Consider the following 6,249-nt stretch of genomic DNA (forward strand, 5'->3'; position numbering starts at 1 on the left):
GTTCAAACATGCAAAGATTTTCGTCTTTGACCTTCCCTTCCCACAGCTCCAGCTTCATGATAAATAGTCTTAGTTTGCCCATTAAATCAATCACTGTGGTAAAATGGCCCCGGAGGGATAAGTTTAACAAGTTTAGCCATAAGAATATGTCCTTCAAAGAGGCCAGCTTCTGGAGCCACTGGTTGATTGACAGTTTCTTGGTGAACTCAAGCGGCTTTGTCTTCTCGCGTTTGAAGAATCAGCAAAGCTCCTTCTTCAGTGACCCTACTCCTGATGCCAAATTCCCCCGTGACAACCAGAGTACCTCAGTGCGAAAGAGTAACACTTCTTCGCCTGCTCCAAAATCCTGTCACAGTAAGTGGAATAGTCGTGTATTTAGGGCACTTGAGTTGATGGTATTTACCATGTGCACATCACCAAGCACGAATCTTAACTCTGGTGGGAAAGCATTAGATGCCAGAAGATATCTATGAAGCATACAATGAAGATACCTTGTTTCAGGATTCGTCTCATTCACCCTTTCTTGAAATCCTGATCGACGGCCAAACATTGCTGGTGCTCCTTCAGTTGTGCACTCACATATTATTATTCCAAGAAAGTCCTTCAGTCGCCAAAAAATTTGAGACTTCATGGAAAATGTCTTCACCTCTTATAGTGGACTCCAAAGCATGACAGAAATAGAAATTCTTGAAATCTCCACCACTGATGTATCGTACAAACAACAGGAGCTGGGCACAAGCAGCCACATCAGTCCACTCATTAAGCTGGACTGAAAATTTGCTTAAAGATGCCCCTTTTACTTCAGCAGTCACTTGTTGTTTGATACCTTCAGACATATCTAACATTCAACATTGAACAGTATCATTTGAGAGGGGTAGTGATGTGACCAGTTCAGCATCACATCCAGTAACACAGCAGACCATATCTTTACAGCAAAGGGCGATTAATTTCTCTGCAATGTTGTGAGTTGTTTTTTCTTGTGTAATTCCCAGTGACACTACGCACGATGCACGTAACCCAGATTCACTTTCTTGACTGAACTGTCCCGAACGATCAAAGCGTGCTCGTTTTACTCCCTCTTCCTTTTGCTTGAAGAAGGCAACCTACTTAATTTTCAGATTTGGATGACAGCTATTCAAATGTCGCTGGTGAAAGTTTGGATTCATGCACTCCACTGGTAACACTTTGTAGCATATAACACACTGGAAATTCACATCCTTTTTTGACAATTGTACATGTCTTCCAACTCTCCTGTCGCTTTTTATTACTCTTCTTTCCTTTTCAGGTGGTTTTACTGAGTGATAAGCCTAATGGTTTCCTGTAAACCAGGGAATCATTTACAACGCTGGGTGGTAGCTATATAACCAGCCTATACGTGTTTCCTACGTGTCAGCAAGTGGGTTGGCGAAGGGTTAGTGTCCCTCCCCCTAAAACAATTAACTCAAAGACAAACGGCCGCCCTACGGGACTATGATGTCTGGCCATAGATAGATAGATAGATAGATAGACAGATAGATAGGTAGGTAGATAGATAGACATTTTAGTCAGCCATTTAAGTACCCCCTCGAAACCCTCCTGCGAACCCCTGGGCTCTTTCTCATCCGGTAAAGAGGTTCCTTAGCACTCATTCCTTGGCGACTTATTTTGAACATAATACTTTCCTCTAGTCCTGTATGCGTTTGTAATATCGGCATAGAGTGCATACCTCATCAGAACATATAAGCGGGGCTCCGTAACACCTCTTTCTTGGCGACTTATCTTGCACATTATACCTCGATATTCTTTTCTGTGTTATAGATACAAACTATATCGATATTGCATTTTCATAACATCTGTCACACGAAAATTTTAAGGAGTAATACGTAAAATAAATTGGTCAGGAAACGGTGATACGAAGCTTCCATTGCCACTTAGAATACTGCCCAGGGGGAAGCACGGAGGATGAGGCTGGAGGGTGAGGCAAAAGACGGGGTGAGGCAGGGTGAGGCAGAAGACAAGGGGTGAGGCAGGGTGAGGCAAAAGACAAGGGATGAGGCAGGGTGAGGCAGAAGAGAGAGGTGAGGCAGGAGGGTAAGGCAGAAAGCAGGGGATGAGGTAGGGTGTGAGGCAGGGCGAGGCAGAATGCAAGGGGTGAAGCAGGAGGGAGGCAGACGACAAGGGGTGAGGCAGGAATGAGGCAAACGACAAGGGGTGAGACAGGAGTGAGGCAGAAGACAAGGGGTGAGGCAAGGAGGGTGGAAGAAGAAAAGGGGTGAGGCAGGGTGAGGCAGAAGGCAAGGGGTGAGGCAGGACGAGGCAGAAGACAAGGAGTGAGGCAGGAGGGTAAGGCAAAAGACGGGGTGAGGCAGGGCGAGGCAGAAGACAAGAGGTGAGGCAGGAGGGTAAGGCAAAAGACAAGGGGTGAGGCAGGAGGGTAAGGCAAAAGACAAGAGGTGAGGCAGGAGGGAGGCAGAAGACAAGGGTGAGGCAGGAGGGTGAGGCAAAAGACAAGGGGTGAGACAGGGAGAGGCAGAACACAAGGGGTGAGGCAGGGTGAGGCAGAAGGCAAGGGGTGAGCTGAGGCAGGGCGAGGCAGAATACAAAGGGTGAGGCAGGAGTGAGGCAGGGCGAGGCAGAAGACAAGGGGTAAGGCAGGGCGAGGCAGATGACAAGGGGTAAGGCAGGGCGAGGCAGATGACAAGGGGTAAGGCAGGGAGAGGCAGAAGACAAAGGGTGAGGCAGGGTGAGGCAGAAGACAAGGAGTGAGGCAGGGTGAAGCAGAAGACACGGGGTGAGGCAGGAGGGAGGCAGAAAACTAGGGGTGAGGCAGGGCGAGGCAGGACGCGGGCAGGGTGAGGCAGATGACAAGGGCTCTTATTCTCATCGGGTAAAGAGGTTCCTTAGCACGTATTCCTTGGCGAATTATTTTTGTACATAAGACTTCCTATCCCTATGTAGGCTTTCGTAATATCAACTTTACATCAATAACAATATATTAACGAAACAGACAGAGAAAGAATTAAAGAGCGTTCAGAGAGTATATACCTCCGTCAATGCCAAAGTTATGATTTACAGCTGTACTTCTCGTTGCTACCAGACGGATACTTTTACGGTCTCACGGCCAGTTAATTCTACGGTTTTAGGTCCCCATTCTCTCCCTAACAGCTCTTCCTAAGCGATTTACTTTGCTTGTTACACGTTACTATCGTCTTTCGTGTTGTTTAAATCATTCCAATATCGTCATACTCTGCATAAGTAAGGTACAAAATTATATTAACCAGCCAGATCAAAAAATAAATTGCTGAGGAAGAGGTGCCAGGGAGTCTCCTTACTGAACGAGGATCCGGGCCCTTTTACACAATTTCAGAAAGCGCATACCTCCTCTAACACCAATAAAATCTTCTCATTTCCAAATCCCAATCCCAATCCAGCTCAAAATCTGATCAACTGTTCCTTATCCCAGTGTCCACCTATCCACCAAATATCACTGAAATAGGATAAACATTTTTTGAGAAATAGTGTTAACAGACAGGTAAAGAGACGAGGGTGAAAACATAGCCTCCCTCAGCTTCGTTGGCGGAGGTACAATTGGAGAGGAGGTGTGAGAGAGCCTCCTTTGATGAGAATACTGGCTGAGGGCGAGGCAGGAGGGAGGCAGAAGACAAGGGGTGAGGCAGGGCGAGGCAGGAGGGAGGCAGAAGACAAGGGGTGAGGCAGGGCGAGGAAGGAGGGAGAGAGAAGACAAGGGGTGAGACAAGGCGAGGCAGGAGGGAGGCAGAAGACAAGGGGCGAGGCAGGGCGAGGCAGGAGTGAGGCAGGCAGGTTGGCGTGGAGGTCCGTGGCAGTGAAGGTCAGCTGGCACCCACCCCGCCCTGCCGCCACCACCACCACCACCACCACCACCACCACCACCACCACAGCCACCCGCCCGCCAGGTGTCCCTCCCTCCAGGCCCCATCCCGCCACACACACCACACCACCACACTACCACACCACCACACTACATCACCGCTACACCTCTACACCACACCATCATACAACATCACACTACAACACATCACACTACACCACCCCGCACTGCCTCACCACCACACAGCCCCGCCACACCATTACAGCGTATCACCACACACCACTACACTACTACACCACACCATCATACAACACCACACTACATCACACCACACCACACCACCCCCGGCCCTCACCACTACATCACACAAGTACACCATCACATCACACCACCACACTACACCACACCACACCACCACACTACATTACACCACACTACAACACGCCACTACCACATTACACCACACCATACCACACCACCACTACACTACACCACCACACCACACCACCACACAACACCGCACTTCTACACCACAACACACCCCATCCCTCCTCACCTCACCACACTTCTAACCTAACGAATATACCTAACCCCTTTCAGCTCAGTTAAGTATGGCCAGATTGGAGGGGCGATTTGACTAGTAACCAAGGAGACTCATCCCTACCTCATAACAAAGATTTATTATATACAGCCAAAATTACGAATCCAATCACACTTAGGTCAAAATCGAAAAAAAAATCTAATTCAAATGATCTGATTATGTAGGTAGGAGTGAGTTACGAAGGAAGCTCCCGAACACCCTTTCCTGACCGATTTATTTTGCTTATTTCACAGTACTGTCCTCTGTGTTACCTAAATCATTCTAACATAATCATGCACTTCATAAATATCCTACAATTGGATATTTACTAGCCATATCAAAAAATAAATCGCTAAGGAAGAGGTGTCAGGAATGAAGCTCCCTAACACTTCTCCCTTAGCGATTTATTTTTGGAAATGGCTGGTTAACATCCTTTTGTACGTTATTTATGCAGAGTATGGCGATATTGGAAGGACTTATGTAACATAGAAGAGGACAGCAAGGTGTAATAAGCAAAATAAATCGCTTAGGAAAAGGTGTTAGGGAGCCTTCATAACCGACGAGAATACGAGCCCAAGGTCCATACTCTCGTTGCGTAAGGAAGCTCCCTAACACCATTTCCTAAGCGATTTATTTTGCATAGGCTATTCAACATCACCATATCAGCATAAGTACAATAAGGTAGAAAAGGATATTAACCAGCCGGACCCAAAAGTAAACCACTGAGGGAAAGGTGCTAGGGAGACTCTACACATCGAAGGGGGGGAAGGAGGTGGTGGATCAGTGGTGAGGGAAGCGGCCTGGTGTCCATAACAACGTGGGTTAGAGACTAAACTAGGGCAAGGAGCAATATATCGATCTGACTTAAAACTAGACTTTACCGATCATCTGCTAGGCTTGTACACACACACACACACACACACACACACACACACACACACACACACACACACACACACACACACACACACACACACACACTCATTACTATTGTTATTATTATTATTATTATTTTTTTACATATTATTATTATTAATATTATTATTATTATTATTTTCATCATCATCATTATTATTATTATTACACATCAACATCATAATCATATATTACACACACACACACACACACACACACACACACACACACACACACACACACACACACACACACACGAGACCTGAATGAGTCACCCCCAGCGCGTATTCAGTATGGACGGTGGGTCTTAGCGCCAGAGTGGTGACATGTGAAGGTATGTAGCACGTAGGAGGACCGCTGAGACACGTAAAAAATTGCATGTACCACAACCTCTACAACAGTTATATCAATACAGTTATAACCCATCCCCATGCTGGGCAGGTACGAAAGGGATGTGTGTGAGTGTGTGTGTGTGTGTGTGTGTGTGTGTGTGTGTGTGTGTGTGTGTGTGTGTACGAACTAAAAAAATTGTTAACATATGGAAGGACATACTACAAAAAAATCACTTAAATGACCTCCATGACCCAGCTTCGAACCCATCCTGGAGCAAATGTAGACACGGTACCCCAAATCACCATCTATCTGACGCCGCATCTTGTTAGGGACAGGTAGATAAAAGTATACCTCCATATATCCTATTTTTTTTCTCGCCTTTCCTACATACACACACACACACACACACACACACACACACACACACACACACACACCACGCCACTCCCCCCCCCACACCTCTTCGTATTGTTATTATAATTATTACTAGTAGTAGTAGTAGTAGTAGTAGTAGGTAGTAGTAGAAAGATGATGATGATTTTGAATATGATGATGATGATGATGACGATGATGATAATGACGATGATGATGA

The sequence above is a fragment of the Coenobita brevimanus genome, chromosome 42 (assembly GCF_032717465.1).
Source record: "Coenobita brevimanus isolate Jiangsu-jjx chromosome 42, ASM3271746v2, whole genome shotgun sequence".
Classification (NCBI taxonomy): domain Eukaryota; kingdom Metazoa; phylum Arthropoda; class Malacostraca; order Decapoda; family Coenobitidae; genus Coenobita; species Coenobita brevimanus.